Genomic DNA, 27,045 nt, shown 5'->3' with positions numbered 1-27,045 from the left:
CTGCAGCTTGAACATGTTCTTAAACATAAACGTTGAATTAGACAGAAGCTGTTTTGAATTGTTCCAATTAGCAACCTGCCAAGCTTGATTCCTGATGGGATAAGTGGGTCATCTAAGTCTCACTGAAGTTCTTATTTTTTTTTAAGAGTTGTTTGTGTGTATATGTTTGTCTATGTGTGTGCTTACCATTATTCTGTGTTTTAATCTCTTCCATGTTCATGGTAGCGGGTGTTGCCTCCATATTGCAAATGGTTCCCATCAGCAGATTCTCTGCTAATTAGAGAAGTCGTCTTCCAAGGGACAATTCAAAGACGTAAATTTCCACGTGAAGGAAAAGGCTATTCCAGAAGCCTTGGTCACAGACCTAAAAAGGAATAGATGTAAACTGCTGTTAAATGTTTTCCATTTTCCTATTTTGCAGGTATTCTGGCACCAAGAGGGTTCTCCTCCCCCGCTCTTGGGAAAGTTTCGCATTCTGGGCGCTTCCTCTCCTCACCCAACAAGGGTGTTTTGTGTCTTGATCCCAGTGGAAGAGCCTGGCACACAAACAGCCAGGCCCATTCATTCCTGGAGCAGTTTTACATATGCAAGACTGAAGCCAAGATTAACGTCTTCATCCCAGACGTGCTCATTCAGATCCTTTCGGGTAAGTTCAAGCCCTGAGCGCGTTAGGATGGGAAGCAGGATTTGAACACGTGTTTCCGATCAGTAAGTCTGCTCTTGCTCGCGTAGGTACCTCTTTGTTGCAATCCAGTGATCCAAATGGATATTTAATAGAATGATGTTTACTTCGTCCAACTGGAGTTCTTCCAAGGGCCAGAGATGGCGTCACCCACCCGGGTGGTCATGTTGGCTCTCTGCTGGGGCAGGGCCACTGCCAAGCTTGACAGAATCCCCCACCCTGACTCCCAGACTCCCCAGCCAGCAGCTTCAGACTGGCTTCCTTTTGGAAAGGAAAGCCTAGAACTCTGCGTTTTCACTGGCCAGATATTTTGAATAAACCTTATGCCCTTGGTGCTGGCCATTTTTCACAGAGTTCTTTGAGACTTTGATTACAGGTGCTAAAGAAATGCCCCTTTCATTTGCCACAGAGATGAAGGTTATGCAAGTGAATATTATTTAAGGTGTACTGGTGGGGCCAGAAACGATGTGGGATATCAGAGGTGGGGGCTGAGGCTGAGTGAGGTGGGGGAAAGCCGTGGGATTCAGTCCAGGAGGCTAGAGGTGGCTTCGTGAAATGGGCAGGAGATGTGACAATACAGGGCTGTCTTCTGGGTACCCATGATAAGACCCTTTGGGTACCAGAGAACTCCTCAAGGCCTAGGTGGGTGGAAAAAGCCGATGCTGTTGGATGACCTTACCCAAGGCTGTTTTCAGAAGAGCTGGTAGCTCACCCCCGCTTCTGCTGCTCAGAGCAGCGAAAGAGAAAAATCAGACCCAAAGAAAGCCTGAGCCATGTTCAATGTTTTTCTCTTTCCTACTTATTTTCCATGTTTTAGTAATTTTTACTTTGCAATTTTCCTTTGTTCCAAGAACAATGCCACCTTTATCCTATTTAAATTATACCTTAGAGTTTAGATTCAAAAGCTCACAGGGCCATGATGTTATTCTCAGGATCCCATTAACCTGAAGGCATAAACAGTAGATTTTACAGGTTGACTTTCCATTATGTCTTTACCTATATCTGGGATCCAGTTTTAAATACATCTTCTTCTCCAGAAATTATCAGAAAATTTAATGTTTCCCTGCCTTGATGGGATAATTTACTAAACTTAATCTTAGTTGGAAAATCCTCAGCCGAACCTTCATGTGGTGAATGTTATATAGAAAATACACAGTTGATCCGTACAGAAGCATGCTGACCGATGCCATCTTTTGCTCTGTCTTCTTTTCTCTGCAGTAACACCCATGGTGAAAGGTAGGGACACACAATGATTTGCTTTTTCTTGGGTTATCTGCATAAGAGATGGGGAAGTGACTGCCATTTGGTATGCGAATGTAACCCTGCGGGCTAGATTCAGCTCTACTGAATCCTATCAAAAATACCAAAAAGGCAAGATGCAGTTACTAGCCGGAATTGGAATCTTTCGCTGGTTCCACCACCTGGGTACTCTGCGTGCTGTGCAGGGGGTCAGTATAGTCTCCCTGTAAAGCGTCAGATAGTAAGTGTGTTACGCTTTGTGAACCACGGTGTCCCTGTTTCACCCACTGAACTCTGCTGCTGTAGTAATGGCACATCCAGAGATAGAGAACATGTGAACAAATCGGCGTGCCTGTGTTCCAATAAAACTTTATTTACAAAAAAACTAGGTGGGGGCCATGTTTGGCCTGAGAGCCATTGTTACCCATCCCTTGCACAATATCATAGTTTTTCTTTAAAACAATACGCCTTTTCCCACTCTGATTTGTCCAGATTTTTCGCCTTTGCAGCATGCTATGCTGTGCTATACACCCCCCGCCATTGCTTTTGCCCATAAATTCTAACATATAAAACCACCTTCATAAACTTCTGCCGTCACCATGCTTCATGGCAAGGTTAGTCTTATGTCAGAAGTTTATTATCCTGCTCAAAACTGCCTGTTAAACAGATTGCATTGTGGTTTCTTTTGGGCAACGAGGCCTGCAGGCCACAGGCCTGCATGACTGTGGGAGAGAGTAGAGAACTGGGGAACTCATGACAGTGTGTGTTTATGGCAAAAACAGGGCGAGCCGGTAATACTCAGGAATGAGAACAGTAAGTAGCTATTGTTGCAGCAAAGATTCTGAAAGAAGAAGGGGACAGATGTTTCAGGCCTCTAGGAGTTGAGAAAGAGAAGAGGCCCATTCTTGTTCGCCGTTACCATGGTGAAAAGTGTGGCGTATTATGCAGCTCCTTTTTATGCGAATAAACACAATTCTGTAAACCGACATGATTCAGGGAGGCCTTCTGCTTGACCATATTCTGCTGCTAAGTTTTGCATTTTGAGATTTAAGCTTTTACAACAAGGTAAACCTTGTCCTCCAGAAAAACGTGGAGTGGCCGACAAGGCTCAGTATGAGATGTTTGTCTCTGTATCCCTGTTCCGTCCGCTCCAGTGGTAGGGCGATGTTCTCCTGGTTGATTGTGCTGTATCTAACTCACATCACGTGAGGAGACCTAATAATCAGATAGAGCTGAATCAAAAAGTCAAGGGGAGACAAAGCCCAGTCACCCTTTGTGTCCAAACGTGGTGTATGTTGATATGTTCCCTTATTTTCCTTCAATTGATCTCTCCTAATTGGTATCAGATAATGTCATTTCTTTCAGTTTATTCATTTAGCTTTTAAATCCACTGCCAAGCACCTTATGTTCTCTGCGGTGCACGCATCCCCTTTCGTTGAATTTAGTTAAGCAGCACTAACTCTGGTGGTGAATGTTCTGTGAGTGCTTGTTAAGTGCTGAGTGGTGCTTTGAAGATGTCCGTGAGTGATCTCATTAGACTTCTGTATAAATGTGGGATGGGTATTATAATAAATTGCCCAAGGTCACTGATTTGAATCAAAGTGGTTTGACTTTGTGAAGCCAGAGCTATAAACTTGATGTGGAAGTCGAGAGAACTCTGTGCCACAATTCACAGAGCTCGGAGTATCTGGGAGCAGTGAAGACCAGGTTGTCTTGGGATCAGAGAGTTGACTTTTGAGGAGGCTGAAGTCACTTTGTATCCGTTACCTGTCACGGTGTAACAAACTACCACGCGCAGAACAGCTTAAGACATGCTTGTTATCTCTTGTTATCTTAAAACATGCAGTGTCTGTGGGTCAAGAGTCTGGGCGAGACTTGGCTGGGTCCTCACACAGCTTCATTCAAGGTGTCAGCTGGGCTGTGTCCCCATCGGGAGGCGTGACTAGGGGAGGGTCCACTTCTGAGCTCCCTCAGGTTGTTGGTGGAATCTGATTCCTTGTGGCTTTAGAAATGTGCAGAACTAAAAGGGAAAACAGGGATGGTGACTTCACAGATGTAATCTCAGAGAAAAAGGTACCACCCTTTCACTGAGCAAATGAAGGCAAGAAGTTGGAATTACTGCATAAGCCACAGAATTTGTGGCAATTTGTTACTCGGCAAGAGAATTAAGATATATATTGCAACATGGCTAGATATCAAAGACACAGTTTGGGTGAAAATACGAGCGTGTAATAGGATACGTATCAACATGATTTACAGAAACATGGAACACACCCAGACCACTATACGTTTCATAAAGACAGATGAGCAGATGACTCATGTGACTCATATTACATAGCTGCCATTGGGACAGGGAAGGGAATTGAGGTCGGGAATAGGGATCAAAGGGAACACACCGTAAACAGTGGAGGGTTTTCGACCATTGGTGATAATGCCCAGGGAGCTGACCAGTTTGGCATATAATTTACCCATCCTCCTGTACCAGAGACTCAAAAGAAGGGACGGGGCTGTATTTTAAAGTATCAGTTAACACATTCCACCCCCCCCCCGCCCCAAAAGTTCATTAAGATGAAAGTAAACAGACAAAAATTACTTCCCCTGTAGATAGACTTAAACTGTTAGAGTTATTTTGGTGACCAGAATCACAGTTACGTGGAATATTGCCAACCCTAGAAATTTATGTTTAAAAAAATACCAGCTGGTTCACCTTGAATTTACTGCTCAACCCAGCTAGACAGCCCAGCGCCTCTCACAGCTGGATAATTACTTTGCACATGAGTCACGGTACTCTTTCTTTTGTGCTGATGCTCTGATTTCTTTGTCATTAGTCTGGGCAGGAAAGGTCACAGAGAAGCAATTTTCCTTTAAAACTGAGAGTTATGAAAAATAATTACGTGTCAGCCAGTGATGAGAGGGTCTTCTCATCAGAAAGTCCAGACTTGGAAAGCAGGTTCTCTGTCGAGGCTTTATAATCCTGACGTGTTACAGTGGTTGCTGCTCAGTCTGTGTATGCATTTGTTATGTTCAGTGAGGCTCCTCTCCTCCCGCTGTATAGAGGAAACCGAATGAAGCAACAGCGGACTTTGTTAGGAGCCCGAGTTTGGTGATAACTTCAAGTAGACACTCAGGTTCCTCATTTTCAACTGTCAGTAACTTCCCTGTAGGTGAACAGAGCATCTTCTTGTGCCCGTGACCTCCGCACCGGAAGAGATTTGATGAAATGAGTGAAGAATTCCTGTCTGTGTTTTTCTTTCCTAACAGAAGCTCAGAAACAGTGAGTCTGTGTGAACTATTCTAAATCCTTTTTATGTGGAGCTCTCAGGAAGCAATGTAGCCATGGCTCAGTGTTAATGATGTTTTGGAAACCCGGTTCTGTTTGAACTCCTGGGACTTCAAAAACGATGGCTTTACCACAGTGACTCATGTACCGAGTCTGGATGCAAAGTAAACAGGAGTTCCCCCGTTTACTGTTTGGAAACTGGGGGCCTGCAGAAGCCATGTTAAATCTTCCTAACAACTTGTTTATTGCATTGAGCATTTTGATCTGTGATCGAAGAGGAAGTGTGGGTAGAGAACGCTAGCTTTAGTCAACAAAAGTAACTTGATCCACTAAAGATATTTTCATTACCAGTGAGACACACTTTTCTGTTGGTATTTCAAGTCTGACATTAGTTCAAGGTTAAAGCAAAATGCTGATTCACTACCCCCCCCCCATTTTTTTTTCCTCTTGAGAAAATAGTATACACAAAACAAAAAGATGAAAAATGAAAGATTCTCTTTTGGGATAATGTAGTCTTAGTGGGATGAGTCATAAGTAAACAAATAACACCAAAATGATAAGGACTCCGTGCAGATATGTTTAAGGTGAAGAGAAAACATCTGGGGATACATTGTCACTGAGAAAGTCGCCTAAGAGATGGTCTTGAGCCAAGCCTTAAATTGAAAAAGGTGGCCAAGGAAATGTTCAGTTTTGTTTTTTTTTAAGTTATTTTTTTGGCGGGGGGGCGGTAGGGAGGTAATTAGGTATGTTTGTTTATTTACTTTTTTTTAGGTACTAGGGTATGAACAGAAATGAGTTTTAAGATGGCAGGAGGATGTCTCCACTCCCCATGGGAATTTGTGTAGGACTAGGGACTTTGAGATAATTTGGTGTGTCTGTGGTGTGAAACATTTGGGCAGGTAGATGGCGAGCAGGAGGACTTCAGTCTGCCAGTGCAGGAAAGATAGGCCACACCGTGAAAATCCACAGGGACAGTGGCATCATGTTTATTGACACAGGCAAACTGTGAAGGATTGTGAGCCAGAGAGCGGCGTGGCCGTATTTGCAGACTAGAATGGTTATTCTGTGAACAGTGTGGAGATAACCAGTGGAAGGGATGGAAGACCTTGCTAGCGTGGGAGAGCAGAAAAGACAGGACCACAAAGTGCTGGCTGTGCACATGGGGAGGACAGAGGGAAGAGCAGTCCCTGGGGACCCCTACGTCAGCACATGTGTAGAAGGTCTGGTTTATTAGGCCGTGCTGACTAATAGGATCGAATGTGGACATAAGTGCCCTCGTCCGCTGTCTCTCTTTCCATGGTGTCAGTTTCCTGCGGTCAACCAAGATCTGAAAATATTAATTGTAAGATTTCAGATGTAAAGAATTCATACATTTTAAATTGCACGCCGTTCTGAGGAGTGAGGAAATGTCTCAGCATCACCCCATTGTCCAGGGAATCCCACCTCTTGGTGACTTAGCAGCTGCCTCAGTCATCAGATGGACTGTCGTCGCAGTGTTTGCGTTAAGTGACCCTTATTTTACTTAATAACGACTCCAAAGCACAAGAGTAGTGATGCAGGCAATTCACCTGTGCCAGAGAGCAGCCCTAAAGTGCTTCCTTGAAGCGAAAAGGCAAAAGTTCTCAACTTAAAAAAAAAAAAAAAAAAAAAAGTATGAGGAGGTTGCTAAGGTCTACAGTAAGAAGTCACCTTCTGTCTGTGAAATTGTAAAGAAGGAAGAAGGAATATGTGTTAATTTTGGTCTTGTACCCTTAATTTTCCCTCTACCCTTCCAGGTTCTTGGCTGAGGCATGCTCCCCCCGCCCCCCCCCGTAATAAAAGACAAATTTCACTGGAGAAAAACAGAAGCTTAATAACGTGTATACCTCCCATATACATGGGAGATACCTAGGCAAGCTGAGTAACTCCCTGCATTGGCCCAAGCCACCGCCTTAAACACTATTTCCAACTAAAGACAGAAGAAGGTGTTGAGGGTGGGAAAAGTCAGTTATGGGAGGTGACCAGGAAAAGCACATGAAACAAGAGTGAGGTCCTTAGGCAGATTTAACTCCTTACCTTCTCCATTGGTAAGACTTTCTTGAAATTTAGAGTCCTGGTTCTGAGAGAGAGAGAGAGACACCCTTACAAACAGAGGTTTCCCTTGTAAATGTGAACATCTCTTATGAAAGGGTCACTTCAATTGAGTTTACAGAGCTGTTCCTGCATCTCCTGTTTCTTTAAAGTAGCCTTAAGATAATCCTTAAGCCAAATAGGCATATTTGGGGGTGTCACATTCTGCACCCTTCAACTCATTAGAGACTTCAGAAACCATTGCCTCAAACTCTTACTTGTAGAGAAAGATGATTCCAGAGAAATCAAGTAACTTGCCCTGGATACGCCGTGAACTACCATTAGCCGTGGGGCATTGCTGTTTTCAGGGTGTGCCACTTCTCTTTGGTAAACAGTGTAGAACACATATCCAGCATCAAAGAGCTTGATTAAATATTTTTAGTCAGTAACAGAAGAGTATCTGAAACATTAAATTCTTCTTTAGCTATTGAGATAAAATTCATTGCAGAAGTTATCTGTGGAAATGAAAGACTAAAAATATATGTGCGTTTACGTATGATTTTCTCTATAAAAAATATGGTCCTTAAGGTTCATTTCTACTCTGTTTTTCTTCTATCAGCCTCAGGGAAAAAAATACAGTGGGTTCAACAAAGCATAATGTTATGGTAAATGGATTTTATGTTTAGAGAATTTTAGTCTAAAAGAAGAATTTAAGCAGAACTGTTTGGTAAAAACACTTCGACTCTGATAAAGCAAAAGCAGTTGATGAGCTATTGTGATAGAGAAACAATTTGAAGTTCTGTCAAAGTCAATGAAATTTTGTACAGAATTTCTCACATAGCACATTTCAGTCTTGGAGGAGAAAGAATCTTCCCTTGAAAAATCAGTTATGCCCATCTAGTCATAGCCATAAGCAACCTAAAGGAAAAAAAAAAAACCTAAGAAATGCTTTTTCCCTGAATCATGAAGTTGATTCTTAAGAACTTGGAGATATTTCCTAAAAATGATTTCTTTCTGAACTCTCTGAATTATTACTGAGATCAAAAGCCAATTTGCCTACTTCTTTGTACATAAGAGAAGAGGTTCATCATTCTTTTCTTTTTTCTTTTCTTTTCTTTTCTTTTCTTTTCTTTTCTTTTAACTGAAGTGCAGTTGATTTACAATATTGGGCTAGTTTCAAGTGTACGGCAAAGTGATTCAGTTATATATATATTTAGATTATTTTCCATTGTAGATTATTATAAGATACTGAATATTGTTACCTGTGTTACACAGTAAATCCTTCTTGTTCATCTGTTTATACATAGTAGTTTGTATGTGTTAACCCCACACTCCCAATTCCCCTCCCCACTTTCCTGTTTGGTAACCATAAGTGTGTTTTCTCTATCTGTGAGTCCATTTGTTTTATATATAGATTCATTTGTAGTATTTTTTAAGTTCTACATACAAGTGATATTATATAATATTTGTCTTTCTCTGACTTACTTCACTTAGTGTGATAATCTCTAGGTCCGTCCATGTTGCAGCAAATGGCAATACTTCATTTGTTTTTATTGCTGAGTAATATTCCATTGTGTGTGTGTCTGTGTGCGTGTGTATAAATATATATACACATACATAATAAACACCACATCTTCTAAAACCAATCATCTGTTGATGGACATTTAGGCTGTTTCTGTGTCTTGGCTATCATGACAGTGCTGCTGTGAGCATTGGGGTGCGTATATCTTTTCGAATTAGAGTTTCCTTTTTTTTTCTAGTTACATGCCCAGGAGTGGGATTGCTGGATCATATGGTAGGCTCTATTTTTAGTTTTTTTAAGGAATCTCCATACTGTTTTCCATAATGACTGCACCAAACTACATTCCCACCAGCAGTGTAGGAGGGTTCCCTTTTCTCCACACCCTCTCCAGCATTTATTATTTGTAGACTTCTTAATGATGGTCATTCTAACCAGTGTGAGATGATACCTTATTGCAGTTCTGATTTGCACTTCTCCAGTGATAAGCAATGTTGAGCATCTTTTCACGTGCCTGTTGGCCATCTGTATGTCTTTGGAGAAACGTCTGTTTAGATCTTATGCCTGTTTTTTGATTGAGTTGTTTGGTTGTTTTGATATTGAATCGTATGAGCTGTTTTTATGGTTTGGAAATTAACCCCTTGTTGGCTGCATCATTTGGAAATATTTTCTCCAAGTCCAAAGGTGGTCTTTTCATTTTGTTTATGGCTTCTTTAGCTGAGAAAAAACGTTTAAGTTTCATTAGGTCCTATTTGTTTATTTTTGCTTTCAATTCTTTTGCCTTGGGAGACTGACCTAAAAAAAAACATTGCTACGATTTATATCAGAGAATGTTTTGCTTATGTTCTCTTCTAGAAGTTTTGTGGTGTCATGTCTTGTATTTAAGTTTTTAAGCCATTTTGCTTTTATTTTTGTGTGTTGTATGAGGGAGTGTTCTAACTTCATTGATTTACATGTGACTCTCGAGCTTTCCCAATACTACTTGCTGAAGAGATTGTCTTTTCTCCATTGTATATTCTTGCTTCCTTTGTCGAAGATTAATTGACCGTAGCTGTGTGGGTTTATTTCTGGGCTCTCGGTTCTGTTCCATTGATCCATATGTCTGTTTTTGTGCCAATACCACACTGTTTTGATTACTGTAGCTTTGTAGTATTGTCTGAATTTAGGGAGGGTTATGCCCTCAGCTTTCTTTTCTTCCTCAGGATTGCTTTGGCAATTCTGGGTCTTTTATGCTTTCATACAAATTTTAGGATTATGTATTCTAGTTCTGTGGAAAATGTCATTAGGATAATTTGAGAGGGGTAGCATTAAAACTGTAGTATGGACATTTTGACAATATTAACTCTTTCATGCCACAAACATGGGCTGTATTTCCATTTCTTTGCATCATCTTCAGTTTTCTTTATCAGTGTTTTATACTTTTCTGAGTATAGGTCTTTCACCTTCTTGGTTAGGTTAATTCCTAGGTATTTTATTTTTTGAATTGATTTTAAGCAGGATTTAAAAAAAAATTGACTTTATTCTTTTAGAGCAGTTTCAGTTTCACAACAGAATAGAGCAGAAAATACAGAGTTTGCACATAGCCCTCCCCACCCACACATACATACTCCCCTACGCTCAACATTGCTCATCGGTATAGCCTATTTGGTACAATCGATGAAACAACATGGGCATATTATTATCACCAAAGTCCATAGTTTACATTAGGGTTCACGCTTGATGTTGTACATTCTATGGACTTTGACAAACACATAATGACATACCGCCACCACTACATTAACATACAGAATAATGTCATTGCCCGAAAAATCCCTTGTGCTCCATCTGTTCATTCCTCCCTCCCTCTCCCCAAGCTCCTGGAAACTACGATCTTTTTATTGCTTCTGTAGCTGTGCCTTCTCCAGAATGTCAGTTGGTTGGAATTGTACAGTTTGTAGCCTTTTCAGACTGGCTTCTTATCATTTAGCAATATGTCTTTTTAAGTTTCTTCTATGTCTTTCATGGCTTGATAGATTTTTTTTTTTACTGTGCATATGTTTTAAAATTTACATATATATACAGTTCATTGTTTCTGAGAACGTTTGGAGCTTTAGCTTTTTTTAACTTACATAGTTATCAAAGGAATAAAGCCAACCGCAAAATAAAAATTAGCTAAAAAAGATACATACACCCTGCTAGTAACAGCAGCATTACTTATAATTGCCAGGATATGGAAGCATTAAACAGGATTTTTTTTTTAACTTTCTCTTTCTGATATTTCCTTTTTTTGTAAAGAAATACAACAGATTTCTGCTTGTTAATCTTGTATCCAGCCACCTTGCTGAAGTCATTTGTTAGTCCTAATAGTTTTTGTGTGGTGTCTTTGGAGTTCTCAGTAGAGTATTATGTTATCTGCAGATAGTGAAGTTTTACTTCCTTTCTTCCAATTTGGATCCCTGTTATTTCTTTTTCTTGTCTGATTGCTGTGACTGGAACTTCCAATACTTTGTTGAGTAGAAGTGGTTAGAATGGGCATCCTTGTCTTGTTCTTGAATTTAGCAGGTATGCTTTCAGCTTTTCACTGTTGAGTATTATATTGGCTATGGGCTTGTTAAAAATGGCTTTTATTATGTTGAGGTCTGTTCCCTCTATCCCCGCTTTGTTGAGAGATTTTATCATGAATGGATATTGAATTTTATCAAATGCTTTATCTATTTAAATGATCTTGCGGGTTTTGTCCTTTCTTTTGTTAACGCGGTATATCACGTTGGTTGATTTGCGTCTGTTGAACCATCCTTGTGACCCTGGAATGAATCCAACTTGATCATGGTATATGATCCTTTTTATGTATTGTTGAATTCAGTTTGCTAATATTTTGTTGAGGATTTTTGCATCTATATTCTTCAAACATGTTGGCCTGTAATTTTCTTTTTTGTAGTGCCTTTGTCTGTTTTTGGTATTGGGGTGATGCTGGCTTCACAGAATAAGCTTGGAAGTGTTCCCTCTTCTTCAGTCTTTTGGAAGACTTTGAGAAGGATTGTTATAGGTTCTTTGTATGTTTGGTAGAATTGCCCAGCAAAGCCATCCCATCTTTGACTTTTGTTTGCAGAGAGTTTTGTTTGTTTGTTTGTTTTTAAATTACAGATTCTATTTCACTTCTATTGATGGGTCTGTTCAAATTATCTATTTCTTCTTGATTCAGTTTTGGCAGTCTGTATATTTCTAGAAACCTGTCCATTCTTTTCCAGGTTGTCTAATTTCTTAGCATGTAACTGTTCATAGTAGTCTCGTGTGATTTTGTTGAATTTCTGTGATGTTGATTGTTATTTCTCCTCTTTTGAGTCTTACGTTATTTATTTGGGTCCTCTCTCTTTTCCTCTTGGTGAGCCTGGCCACAGGTTTGTGGATATTGTTTACACTTTCAGAGAACCAGCTCTTGGTTCTGTTGATTTTTTTCTTTTGGTTTTTAATCTCTGTTTTATTTATTTTCTCTCTGATCTTTATTATTTCCTCCCTTCTGCTGATTTTAGGTTTTGTTCTTCTTTTTCTAAATCTCTTTGGTAGTTTAGTTTTTTTTACTTGAGATATTTCTAGTTTTTTGAGGAAGGCCTGTATTGCTTTGAACGTCCCTATTAGAACTGCTTTTGCTGCATCTCATTGCTTTTGTAAGGTGTTTTTATTGCCATTTGTCTCTATGTATTTTCTGATTTTGTCTTTGATTTCATTACTGACCAATTGGTTTTTTAGTATCATGTTGTTTAGTCTTTATGTGATTTTTTTTTTAAACTGATTTTCTTTCAGTAGTTGATTTCTAATTTCATACTGTTGTGGTCAGAAAAGGTGCTTGAAATAATTTTTATTCTCTTTTATTCTCTTGTTCAGGCTTGTTTTGTGTCCTAGTACGTCATCTATCCTAGATAATGTTCCATATGTGCTTGACAAGAATGTATATTCTGGGGTATTTTTGGATGTGGAGTCCTATGGATATCAATTAAGTTAAACTTTTCTATTGTGTCATTTAGGGTCTCTGTTGCCTTACTGATTTTCCATCTGGAAGACCTGTCCGTTGATGTCAGTGGAGTGCTAAAGTCTCCTACTATTACTGTATTCCTATCATTTTCTCCATTTATATCTGTTAGTATTTGTATTTATATTTATGTGCTCCTGTATTGGGTGTGTATAAGTTAGGTTCAGTATTATTGAAGCTGCTTTTAAAAACAGATTGTCAACAATGAAAGAGAAATGCATTCACCTCGTTTTCAAATAGTTTTTAAAGTTTTCTTAGTCTTATTGAGTAATAGTCTCTAGCTCTTTTTGATTAATAGAAGGGCACAATACCAGGGTTTTGTCTGAAAATACCTTCAGAACATCCTTCCTTTTCATTACCATTATCAAAACTCTATTAAAAACATTGTGAAAAAGATTTTAAGACAAAAAATAAAGATAAAATATAGAAAAAGTGGCAAATATGTCTGTCACAGTAATCAGTGTAAATGAGTCCCTTTCACAGGAAAAAATATTTTTATGACTATGTGTGCTGCAGGTATTAACTACACTTAGTGTTGATCATTTTGCAATATATATAAATATTGAATCGTGGTGTTATGCTCCTGAAACTATTATAATATTGCATATCAATTTAAAAATAAATGTAAATGAGATAAATGTATCCACCTGTTGAAAGCAAAAGATTTTTCACACTTAAATACACACACACCTTAAATAATTATATCAAGTAGAAATAGTAACTACTGTCATATTCCATCACAATCAGTAAAATGAGAAATCAGCCACAAAAATAGAAAGTGAAAAGGAACACCCTGAAATTTTTAAGTAAAATAAAACAAATTACAATCTATGTCTTAACTATTGAGTAAAAGAGAACATAAAAACTCAAAATGCAGAATTTATAGAAAAGAACAAATTTTTGTGTGTAGCTAAAACATGCTCATAAGAAACTGAGTAACTTTCAGTAAGTGTATTAGTGAATAGAAAAGAGAAAGTATGTGAAGAACATTCAACTGAAATTGTTAGAATAAGCAGTTTAAAATAAAACTAATATATTCCTTCAATTTTGCTCTGAATCTTAAAAAGAGATAAAGTCTGAATTAAATGAAAAAAAGTAAAACTAATTAAAAAACAAAAATGAAATTAAACACTCAAAAACAGACATATGATAAAACATAAATAAAACATAAACAAATAAACTCTTTGGGAAAATGAGTAAAATGAGTAAGTTAGTAGATTATATAACTTAAAAGTTGGTAATAGCACAAATCCAAAATTTGAAATAAAGAAATAACAGATAAAATTAAATGAATTACGGACTGACTTATTTTACTGTAGTCTATGGAAATAAGTTGGAAAACTGTATAAGAACAGATATTTTTTAAATACCCTGCAGAAGTGTTTTGATAAAATTTATTACATTAAAGGACAATGATGAATATCTGTTTCTGAAAGTTTCTCTTATGGACCTCAAAACAGTCTATATTTTCGAGTAAAAAGAATAAAGAAATAAAAAGCACATAGAGACAGTAACTGATGATGTGTCTGTGTTAGTTGTTGATGTCGGCATACTGCCATTTATTTAGTCAAGAAATAGTGATTGGAAGCTGCTGAGAGCCACGCACTGTGTCAGACACTGAAGATGCACTGGTTAGAAGGCAAAACTGAGACCCTGTCCTTGAGGGGCTCACAGCCTAGTCTTGGAGGAGAAGCATCAAATAAATAATCACACATTTGTGTATGCGCACACACACACAGACACACACACAGTGGCAATAATGACAACTGCAAAGGGGAGAAAGTTCAGGGCTCCAAAAACATTTTATAAATGGATGTACAGTTGGGAAAGAAAATGAACTTATTTAAAATTGAAACAGTTTATGGAAGGGCTCCCTCGCACCCTCTCCTCTCCACTCCATCCAGCCGAGCCCACGCGCTATAAATAATGCCTTGTATTAGTTTCTTTATGCAAATATAGACCATTAAACACTAGCCTTTTCCCATATCTTCTGTAAAGGTCTGATGCTTTCGTCTTGTGCATGTGTGTAGTATTTCATTGTGTACCATATCATAGTTTACTGAGCTATTCCTGTTGACACTTATTTCCAGTCATTTGCACATTTCACATGTTGCTTGGATCTAGCCAAATGATGGCAAATCAGACATTGATAGCTACTGTGAAAAATCGTGTCATCTGTTTTTCTGTGTCTCGTTAAATGTAAGAGAGCAATTTTCTCTGTCGACAACATTATGCTTTGAACCTGTGTGTAAACTTTTTTCTTCCGTTCGTGAGTATGACTGCTGAACTCACTACAGTATTTCAGCCTGCGTCAGTTCCCCTCCCGCCCAACCACAGAAATGGTCATAAAATGAAAACACAAATAAAGCTATACTAATCCATCAGTGTTTGACAAAGAGTTTGTTATTAATAAATGCCTTTGATGATTTTTAAATCCTTGCCGGCTGTTTAGAAATAATTCAGGATGTGAAGCATGTAAAAGTGCCTCAGTTCCCAAGCAAACTGAATTTTATGGCTGAGGTGTAAATTTCTCCCACTGTTATTTTTAGATGCTAATGTCTTGACGCAAATTAACATGTGTAGCCCCATCTCCATCCAATTTGGAAACAGGAAATGTTTCTATTGCATACTTTCTATTGAAGTCTTGACTAAGTAATTTGAACTCAGCTGCCTCTTTGAATTGCATGAGATCTGGGCTGAGATGAAGCATGCCTAGATATATTTAACCCCAGGGTTATCCCACTTGAATACACCAGTATGGGTAGACCTGTTGTCTGTGATGGATTTCAGTCTGATCAAGCCTGTTCTGTTACGATTGCTGTGTGCCCTTATTCTGTTAGTTATTCATTATTGAAAACTACCCTGACTGTTAGTGCTCATTTTTTCTGCCTGTGTTCTGATATAAACTTTGTGAACTGGGCCAGGTACACCCTCTGAGTCCAGAATAAATAAAGATTTGGCACAGTACAAGTACCCCAAGAAACTGAGACAGGAAAGTCTTCTGAGAACACACTGACTCATCAGGGAGGGCAACTATTTACGTAGCGACGGTGTTCATTTTGCCCAAATTGAGGAAGTTTATCATCCAAAAATTATAACTTAGTGGCTCTCATGAAAGTGATTTATGAGATATAAATCTATTCATACCAATTGTTAAACCCAGGCTCCAACATAATTGGGTTTAGGAAAGTTACATTTTGAGAAAGAATGCTCTCCAGCATGAGTTTTATTCAAAACAAATGGTGCAGGTCAGTGGAAGAGGGATTGTTTCTGCCTGTGCCAACCCCATGGAAGAGCCAAATTCCCCCAAATGCAAGCAAACTTCAGTCGAAATTTATACTCTCTCCACCATCATGAATCTGCTTTTCAAAGTAAATAATATCAGGTTAAAATGATTGATATCCTAATGCCTTTGTAATTGTTTCTCAGTGTTTACGTCCAGTAAGTACAGAAAGTCTCCTAACTTCAAAAGCTTTTCATAATATGACAAACTGGGTAGGATGCCATGTTACAATTATAAATTAATTCTAGAAACAGTTCAAGAACAGAGGAGTTGTTGACCCTAGATTGACTCTTTCATTCTCCACTATCTGTATGATTTTAGGAAAAGTTCCAAAGTTAAAGGAAGGCAGAAATAACAACATGTGACAATTATTACACATACGTATTGCATCTCCCCATCATTAGGGATTTCCTAATGTCCGTCAGTGTCGTCTGTATTTATAGGCCATAGCATGAAGCAGACGGAGCCAGACAGACTTGCCTTCAGGCCATAACTCCCACATTTACCAAATGACTGAGTTCAGGCAGGCAGTCGGATCCCTTAAGCCTTGGGTTCCTCATCTGCACAGTGAAGATGTATGGGGTTTAAAATAACATCATGCATCATGCCTTGACCAGGGTGCAGACCCCACACGAGTATTTTCTGTTGGGACTCAGCTCTCTTGACTGCCCTCAGATACGTAATTACTTCTTTTCCAGTTGCCTGTCCATGTATTATTTCTAATTCAAATCTTTTTAAAGACATGTGGCAGTGTACTAAGGCTACAAAGTTTGGGATTAAACTGCCACATTAATCAGCAGTGGAGCAGTAGTTATGGAAGAAGTGTAAGGAAAGGGCACGTTATTGGAGGGTAGCTGAAGAGTTAACCCTGGGTTCCTGGGAATGATGGCGAGGAGAGAAATGTGAGGGGTTGAAGGTGTTTGTTTTCCGAGAGGTGATGCTTGCTGTACCCTCGGAAGACACCCGTGGGGCCCTGGGTCTCGGTGGTGTTTATAGCACATACTTTTTAAGTAAGCTATGGAACAGACAATGTTGTCAATGTTAGCTTTTCAAAAAAACTTTACGATGCTGACTTCCATTGGCCCCTGTAGCAGAAGGGAGCTCATCCAGAGCTCAGGTTCTGGGACGCAGACTGTCTGCCCAGGTGTGGGTTACCGTTCTGTTGTCTGGAAGGTCTTCCTGGCCTCACTGGGGCTGAGAACCCCCCCCCGGGCAGCCATGACTAGCAAGTACAGGGGGTTAAGGCCCTGGAACAACGCCCAGGGGTTAAACCACCCATGGGGGATCAATTCTGGATTTTCTGAGTCTTTAGTTGGGAAAAGCCCTACATACCTATGGTGAGAACCTCTTCTCACTTTTCTCCTTTGTTTGTTGAATGTCCTCATGTCCTCAGCAGATGCTTCCTGGGTCCCCTTCCAAATAAACCACCTGCCGTTCAGTTCCTGGACTCAGGGGTTCCTTTTGGAGAATCCACACTAAGACAGATTCCAATAGAAGTCAAAGCACGTGGCTAAATTGTAGCATTGAAGGCTTTCCCGTGGGAAGATGATGCCACCAGTATAGCATAATTCACGGGAAGCTGGGTCACAAACCGCTGGGTCACGAACCGCTCTCCTGTCGGCACTCAGTGTAGATGGTCTCAAGTGATGAAGAGAGAGCGTGTACAGTCTCCTTACGTGATCCTGTTAACTCGGTCAGGCTCATGTTGAACATTCCAGAGAAACAAATAGAAATAGAAATGCAATGAGAGTGGCTTGAAGGATGCTGGTAATTTTCCCTTTTTTTTTTTTTTGGTTTGTCTGTGTCCACTTTGTGACATCCATCTGTGAATTTACATCATGAATTCACTGTGACATTCATGTTTGCTATTTTCTGGATTTTGTTATATTTCAGTGAAAAGCTTACCTCTAACTAAATTTATTTAGAAAACTATTCAAATTTAAGATTTCTAGCCCAGGCCTGAAATTCAGGCATGTTGGCTTCCTCTTCTGCAAAAAAGAATAGTTCCTCATTGTTAGGACTATGGTAGGTACTAATAATGCAGAATTATGGTTGGACTATGATGGGCATCAGTGATACAGGTAGAGTTTTCGGCCCTGGATTGGCACAAGGAGGAACTCATTAGACCATTTGCCCCTGTGTTTTCAAGGGGCATCATTTGTTTCCTCTGTAACAGGAAAGCAGGTGGCACGGTGGTAATTTATCACAAAAACGAAAAATCCTAACGTACCTTCTTAACCTGGTTGATGAATGCCAAATATTCCAACAAGTAAACTTCATTTTGGTTTAAGGAAGTCCTTGAGTTAAATCAGGGTTTATTGAAGGCTGGCAGGGAAATCTGATGATTTTGCAGACGGGAAATGCTCTACATTTCTTTGCTTTTCCTCTGGATCGAACCCAGTGAATACAGAATTTAGCCAAATCATGGAAAAAGGCAACTCCTGGTAGCTCAATGCGTACATGCTGTGTTCAACCAGATGAGATGTTAAGGACACCTTCAGTCTATCCAGTAGGGGACCTGGTTCTCGGAGAGGTGCAGTTGGCAGTCAGTGAGGGTGCGCATTGCCTAGGTTTTACAACGTATGATGTGATTAGGGGTCAGAAGGGGTGGTGGAAGTTACACTCGCTGGGGATCACGAGGGTCATTGTGGGTTGGAGTGGTTAAGAAAGTTTCACCAAGACTAAGTTTGTCCTGAAAGGGGAAGGGAGTTGAATTTGGATGAGTGGTCAGGCATCAGAAAGAGTCTTTGTACATTTAGCAGGGCACAGCCTGAGCAAAACTATGGAGCAGGTAAGAAAGGACATGACATGGGGTTATTGCAGGATTGTGGAAGTCAGGGGCCAGAAGTTAAGTTTACGACCTGAGAGGAGAGACTTCTTAGGTGGGTGACAGGTGTGAGGACGTAAGACGGAGAGCTTGAGGGCCGTGGGTTCCATTTGAGGAAAATTTTGCAGCTGTGAGCATCCTGACCACAGGACTGGTGGTCCACGCTTTGTTTCTCCTCAGCAGCCGGGGGAAAGCAGGTCCTTAGGACCATGTGTCTGGCTGCCCGATGGATTGCTTGAACTCTCATTTACTAATTTATGGGATATCATTGTATTTAGTGTTAAAAGGGGATGCAAAGTAGCAGCAGCGATTAAACCAACAGTCAAAAATTATTAACTAAGACAGACTGAAGGCAGAAGAAGTGTCGGCAGACGAAGGTGATGGATAAGGAGTGTCTGGTGAATCAGGGAAGATTTCATGCTGGGAGACACTTTGGAGCTGGACTTGATCTTGGAAACTGTCAGGCCCACTCTGCAGTCTTCCACATGAGGTCCGTGATGCTGCAGAGGGGTGTCATTCGTGCTGTGGCTCCCTGAGTATCAAACCAATGTAGGGGGGGGATGGCGTAGGAACCCTGGCGCCCCAAATTTGCCCCTGAGGAGTTTTGTTTTCCTCCAAGCCATGTGATTTAAACCTCTTCCCAAATATCAGGAAAATTATTTTATGAAGGGGGGCTGTTTAGGAAAATATACATATATTTTTCTTCTAAAGAATTTTTGTGTAAATAGCATTTACATAAGGAAGGAGAGTGTTACAAATGTGTGTGTGAATCTGTTTAATTTTTAAGTGAGGGCAAAGCTTACATATTAGCATTTCGGAAAGGGTCTGAAGTCTTGGTGTTCAGTACTGGTTAAGCGCTGCATCCCAGGAAAGTACAAATGTGTCAGGGACCCTAACAGCACTCTCCCGGGAATATCTATTTTTAATTTCTCAGTTTTGCAGATAAGAAAACCGAGGCTTAGCTGATGCAACTGGTCCACTGCACATAAGCTAGCCAAGGCTGTTGAGCTGGAATTTGAAACAAGGGACTGTGTTTCCAGCATCCAAACTCTTAGGCATTGTGCAAGACCACAGGGCCTTCTAGGATTCAAGAAGGGAGCCAAACACGAAACCACTTGCATGGCAGTGCAGAATTCATCACCCCTCTCCTGGGGAGTAGTGTCCGCTAACCATACATCTGTTTCTGCTTACCAGCTTTGGGATTTTCCATTTTCAAATGGTTTCAGAATATTTTATTTGTGTGCAGTTTAGTTATTTGATTAAAGTATCTCTCACAGGGTTTTCCCTGTAAAGCAAGCAGAGTATTTTTACAGAGGTGGTCTAAATACCTTTACTTCGTAAAAGCAGTAGAATTTAGTTCTGTCCCTCATTGGGATCTGGTTAGTTTCTTTTTTTTCCTGCATAAACTTGTGATGAATGTGGGAGACAGGTGGAATCTCCCCTCTGTTTTCTGCCACAGTTTTCTTGCTGGGCATCCAAAAGGGAAAAACAGACAAACAAACACATCTTCTCTGAAATGCCTCCCCTTCCTGAGTGGTCCTCCGATCTCCGGTTGCCACTTTGCTTTGCCACCTGGGTAGCCAGTGATGTGTTTGGCTTGAGTCATCCTGGGAAGGATGATGGTCTTGGGAAGCGCTTTGGAGACAGAAGGGAACAGAATCCTTTGTACTGAGTCACTACGATTTTAAGACATCATTTCACTTTTTGTGAAACAGTATTTTTCAGCGTTTTTTGCTTGTTTCTGTTTGCTTGTCTGAGACTGAGGAAATGTGGAGCTCACGGTGGGGATTACTCTCTGGATCTCATCCGCAGTTATTTTCTTGGTCCCACTGACTGTATCCGCTTAGCATCGTACCAGGGTAGAGTTTGATGTCTGGCCGATTGCTCTTTAATTAAATAATTTGGCTAAAAAATGCATTAAAATGTTAACTCAAACTTTTACCTTTGCTCGGATGACTGATTTCTCTGATGACACTCCTGGCAAAAAATTAAAATTAAAAAAAAATCCTCCTCCACTAAGAGAACCTTTATTAAACTGATAAAATATTGCAGCCCTCTTGAAATTCTGAGTATGAAACAGACTGTCTTAACACGTGAAGCTCGGAAGCTGAATGCTGTTTTATGCTAACCACGTCTAAAAATACTTCTGGAACCTTCATGGTCCCCCCCCCCCAAATCTGTCCTGTTTCAAAAGATGAACTGATGAAGTTGAAACCTTTTCCCATTTTCCCACACATACATATATGTAGTTGATGCTTCAAGAAGACGCATCATTTGCAGAGTAATTCACAGACAGAAGGACGAGCCATTCTTTGAGCTTCTGTTGAAAAGGGGGAAACAATTCTCTTACACGAGAAATCCCATTCATGCTTTCTGCCTCACAAAGTGCTGACTGTTGTGTTTGGTTGGGTACCATTTCAAAGCTTGTTAGTGTGTGATGTCCTCTCTTTAACTGTAAAACCATTAACCTCTCTTCCCCATGGAGGACATCACTTCAATAAAGAGTCACTACCCTGGAAATGTGGACTCTTGGGAAAATTTCCAATTTCAAACAAACTTTTCTCTGGATATAAGGAGTATAAACAAGGTGCAGTAAAAGTGAAAACACAAAGTAACTTGACTGTAACATCACTAGTGTGATTTCCTGTGGATTTATGATTTATCAGTGTACATTAGATGTGGATGTGCATAAAAAATGTACTTTAGATTCGTTCTACGTGGATAGGAAATGTTTAACAGGAAATTGCCATTTGGTGCAAGGAGGAATATTTTCCATTACATGACACAAAAGCTACCATAGATGTAATTTTTTTTTCTCGTGATGAAAAATTGGTGAGCTTGGCAGATCATTATGGGAAATAACTGTGGACCAGAAGGAAGCGGAGCTTGGACAGGGCCAGCAGAGGTGAGGACAGAGAACAGGAACAGGTGACAAGAGGAGGGAGAATATACAGCGCTCCCTTCGAGGGCAGGTAGCCCTCAGTGTGAGGACAAGTACAGGTGCCCAGCTGCTTTCTGTCTTCCCGAAGAGACTCTGTACGTGAGATTTTTCATGGGAGACAGCGCAGCTTTCTTGTGCTGCTGCTAGAAAGTAGGAGGCTCGTTAGAAGATGAATATAAAGTTAGTAAACCCACATCGAGTGGTTGACGAACTACGGTCATTGTGCTGGATTGAACAATACCAGGCTAAAATGCGCATGCATCTGGACCTGAGTGCCGTCTTATTTGGAAAGAAGATGTTTACTGATGCAGTCAGGTTATGATAAGGTCACACTGGCTTAAAGCGGACCTGATGCCATCACTGGTATCCTTATAAGAAAAGGTGAGTACGGGCAGAGACATGCCGACCCATGCAGGACACCGTGTGGCAACCATGATGCATTTATAAACAAGAATGTCGAGGATTGCCGGCAACCACAGGCATTAGAAGAGGCAAGGGAGGGGCCTCCCCTGGGCCCTTCAGAGGGAGTGTGGTCCTGCCAGCACCTTGCTTTCAGACCTCTGGCCTCCAGGCTATGAGAGGATAAAAAAAAAAAGTCCCTATTGTTTTAAGGCACCCAGTTTGTGGTACTTTGTTACGGCAACCCTGGAAGCTAAGACAGAGACAACGAGGCTTCCATTCTGATGGTGTGTAACAGGAATGGTTAAAGTCAGAAGCATAGGGCCTGGACTTCCTGGCCGCCTGTCCTGGTCCCTTGTCCCCTGGCATATGTGGTATGTAAAGCTCTTCTTTCCTTAAACGCCATGTCCACACGCTGTCAAGATGTTGACTGGCTCCCATTTTGAGGTCTTTTCTGTTCGATTCCCTTCCCTGCCTGGGAGCCCCTCGCCTCCTGGATTTAGTGAGGGGATAAAGTAAACAGGGGCCACTGAGTCCGTGCTGTATTCGGGAACGAAGCCTGCTTTTTGCAGACCTGACAGTAATCCAAATCCAGAACTTTCTAGGCAGTCCACAATGTCCAGATGACCGGGACACATCATGCTGGTGAGAAGTCTACATGGTTAGGAATTTTTGAAAGCTGGGGTTACAATCTGGCCTGTGTGCAGGCGAGAAAGGACCTTGGCCCCATGGCCATCAGCCTTCTCCTGTGGGCTGTGGGGCTAACACGAAGGCCCTGTGGACTTATTTTTGGGGATTCTTGGCGCTGACGTTTGTCATCCGCCAGCCGAGAGCCTGGGGCAGAGTCCGCACTCGGTGCGTGTTAGTGTTCTCCGTCCACCTGCTCTCCAGCATAGCGACATTGGAGCAGTTTGTATTAGGGATATTTGGGGTGGATACATACGTACACACGTGTGTGTGCACATATATGTGTATTTTTAAGCATCCCCATTTGGGACATTTTATTAATTACTCTAGGATGACAAGCATAGATTGGAATCATCTGAGGGGAAGGATGTCATCGCTGTTACTCAGAGCGAAACATTGACCCCATGAATTCTCCGTCCTGCTGATGGTCGGATCCATGGTTTAGTATACGAGCTTTTCCAGCTTGGACCACCATGCAGAGGGTTTCTCTGTCCTGTGCCTCATGGACATGGCAGGAAGAATTCGAGATGCAGGGAAGGGACCCTCCTCGCTCGGTCCTCACAGCCCACCAGTGTGGTACCCTTCTCCCTCTGTGCCCACGCCCCCCAGCATCTCCGCCCAGCACCGCTGCCTCCTTCTGTCCTCCCAGTCACCCCATCCTTCCTCCATCCAAGCCTGTGTTCGTTCTCATCCCGGCTCAGAAACAAACGTATGTGTTCCTGGCAGCTTGCCAGTCTGTCCTCCATCCTGCGGTCGAGGGGACTTTGTAAAACGCAGACTGATTCTGTTCTTCCCCCACTAGTCCTTCACAGGGATGTAGAGGCTGGCAGGACCATGTTTTAGCTTTCTTTCCTTTCTCAGCGTTCTACTGAAAGATAACATAGCAAGAGCCCATGTCAGGAGCAGACAGTGCTGGGAAGCTGGGTAAACTGAACACAGGGGCAGCCCCAGATCAGCCTTTCCCCTGTGCTCTCTCTCCTCCAAACTCCACTCCCTTCTCAAAAGGTCACCCCGGCCTCCGGGAGAAGTTCTGAGTCCCTTGTCAGCCCGTGCGGTCCAGCTTCATTCCTGCTCCCGGAAACACCAAAAACCACACAAGGTTTTCCCTTCTGCCACTGAATGTCTGCAGACCCTCATGCGTGCTCTTCCACTGCCTGGAACACTGTCCCCTCCTCTGCCTCACTCCTTTGTGCTTTCAAAGCCCATCATCAGGGTGGCCTTGGGCCAAGGGCTTTCCCTGACGCCCCAGACTGGTTCCTGTGTCCCTCCTCTCCCTGCACGGCTCGCTCTCCCTCCCTACAGCGCATCCTGCCATCGACCTTGGTATATTTCCACGAAGGCTTCTTAAAGACAGGGCTTGTGTCTTTTTTGTTAACCTTGCATCTAACAGTATGAAGAACAGTCCAGAGAACTCTGTGAATGCATGTGTGTGTGTGTTCCAAGTATATCACAGCCTGTATTCACAGACCTCAATGTATCCTTATAGGACTTCATGAATATAGAGTGTGATACATAATTACTTGTGCAGTAAATCAATTAACAAATGAATAAATGAACGGAGCTCGCAGTTGTGACTCCCTGTCTCCCCCTAACGTGCCAAGAAGATGAGTGTGAAGTACGATTTCCAAGCTGTGCTGTGCTTTCAGTATTTACAAGTCAGGCAAGAGTGTTGGGAACTCTCTGTATAAACAAATATCCCAGCTGAAAATGTCACTAATGTCTCAGTGTGCTGAATAGATTAGTGATGGGACGTCTTCATTTTAAAAAACCACACTGGACCCCAGAAGCCAGCAGTCACTGATATGTGTCCATAGTTTGCCCGAGGAAACTTTTTTTATTGAAAAGATTTTTTTAATAAATTAAAAACCCCACAGCGTGCCCGATCACATTGTCGGTCATTAATAGCTGCCTGCGAACAAATCGCCTTGAGCGGTTAGTGTCCGCCGCCTCCTCGTTTAACTTCTCGCATATCTTGCCCAGCACTGACCACCTCTACCCACCTGGTTTCTTCCAACTCATACATGTGCTGCTTGGTCGCGTGCTTTAGGGCTTTCTCGTTCAGATGATGAGAAGCTTCCATCCCACCCCACGTTGAATTTAGGCTCTGCCCTGTGCCTGAGCGATTGGTGCCAGGTCACTCTGACCACAGACTTCCCTCGTCCGCCGACCGATGTTCCTCCCTGTGCCCATCTCTCAAGCATATCATCCCGTGTTGAGCTGATCCTCTGGCCCTGTCCCTGGGCCACACCCATCGCTGGAGTGGGCTCCTGAGTCCCGACACAGATCCGGAGATAGCTCTGAGCAGCCTCGCTGGCTAATTAGAAAGCACGTGTATGTTCTTTTTCATTATGGGTTATTGCAGGCTATTGAATATAGTTCCCCGTGTGCTGGACACCAGAAACTAACACAACACTATAAATCAGCTGGACCTCAATAAAATAATTTTATAAACATTTTAATTAAAAGAAAAAAATCTAAGCAAAAACCTAAATTAGAGGGAAAAAAAGGCAAGCACAGACCTTTCTGGGGCTCTGTCCTGTGAAAACCTGCCACCCTGCCTTCCCTCACCACCTCTCCAAGCACACACAGCCCCGGGGCTGGGGATGCCTTCTTTGGTCACCTGACAAGTGTTGGTCCCAACGCAGGCTCTGGTTCGACCCCTGCAGCATCAGAGGATCGTGCGGTGATGTCTGCCTGGCTGGCCTGAGCTGCCCCCAGCACCTGGGGCTGGATCCTGCCCAGGGGGTGTGGTTTCTGAGAGTAACTCAGTCCGTTCCCTTCCTCGGATTGAATACATAGGTTGATTCTGTTCGGTGGACCTTAAAGAGGTAAATAAAGTGGGAAGGAGTCCATCCCCTTACACAGCTGACGTGTGGCAAGTGCCTCCTATTAGCCAGGCAGGGTCTACCTCGGTGATACGGGGACGCATTCTGTCTGCTCTCCTTGTGCTGGTGGCTCAAGGGTTATTTAAATAGTTAGTTATTTAAACAGATACAGAGGTACAGAATGGATATAAGCCAGCAGTTGAATGGTAAGAAGAAGGGAGCCACGCTCAGAGTTAGAGGGAGAGCATTCCAGGTAGAGGCTGGCAGCCTATGTATGGGCACGTGCAAGGGCATCAGCCAGAGTCACCTTGTGCGTTTTATTTCAAGCCAAGGCAAGCCCAGGTGTTGATGTGAGGGAGGGGCCCAGGGAAAGGAGACCAGCTTCAATTCCTTCAGTTAATTATCTGCTGAGACCCACTCACTCACCAATTATATTTTAATTTTCCTTTATCTGCATTCCTTTATGTACATATTCTTAAAGCATTTGAGCACCACAAATATATCTGTTCAAAAGGTTTTTTTCTGTTACATCTTATCTTTTAAGTGAAAGTTGAACTATTTTTCCAGTTTCCTTCTACCTGTAAAGGTATACACTGTGGATTCCTGCCTCTGTATAGTCCAAGACAAGAGAACTAAAATTTTCTGTAAACCTTCTAAATGTCAGGCTCAGAAATTAGTGATTTTCCTGCGATTTACCAAACTGGGCAGAAATAATTGTTCATTCAAAATCTGGACACACTAAGCTGTGTTTGTTTAACAGAGCGGTAGTTTGTCTTCAAAAAATATATATACATAGACAAACACACTTTATATGCAAAATTCCCAGGAAGGCAGAAGATTCATTCTTACCTCTTCTTATTTTCCTGTGCATAAATAATGGTTACTCTGATTGGACATGCTCTAGTTTGCCGCAATAGTTAAAACCTTGTAATGTTGAAATCCACCACAAATTAGGGTCCCCAGGGAATTAAGAATATGTTACCCGTGGGATACGGTTATGTTCCAGTTTCTCAAAACCATCCAGTACATCCTCCAGAATTCTTCAGCCTTTGACATGTTATCAAATTTGATATTATACTCGTCTAAATGCATGCGATCACGTTCTTGAAGTTCTTTAAGACTATCCTTGGCATTTAAACAACTAAAAATCTTGACAGCCATAATTCTGCATTGTAACCAGCCTCTCCACACATGATTTGCCTCTCTGCCAGGTCCTCCAGCAGACTTTGTGATGTGCGGGGAAGAATAGCAGCGTTTTTCACTTGTCTGAGTCCTCCCTCAGTGTGGACACTCGTAAGGGAATTCCAA

General features: G+C 41.5%; 1 long non-coding RNA gene across 2 annotated transcripts in view; it reads left to right on the top strand.

Moving 5' to 3' along the window:
• Positions 1-27,045, top strand: part of LOC105086564 (uncharacterized) — a 482,576-nt gene that overhangs the window by 249,183 nt on the left and 206,348 nt on the right. For both annotated transcript variants that reach the window (XR_010379613.1, XR_010379612.1), the window contains one exon: positions 422-646. This is a non-coding gene — a long non-coding RNA (uncharacterized LOC105086564). The remainder of the gene's footprint in view (positions 1-421; positions 647-27,045) is intronic.

This window comes from Camelus dromedarius, chromosome Y, assembly GCF_036321535.1.
Source record: "Camelus dromedarius isolate mCamDro1 chromosome Y, mCamDro1.pat, whole genome shotgun sequence".
NCBI lineage: Eukaryota > Metazoa > Chordata > Mammalia > Artiodactyla > Camelidae > Camelus > Camelus dromedarius.
Note: the sequence above shows the minus strand (reverse complement) of the source record. Positions and strands in the feature narration are given on the sequence as shown.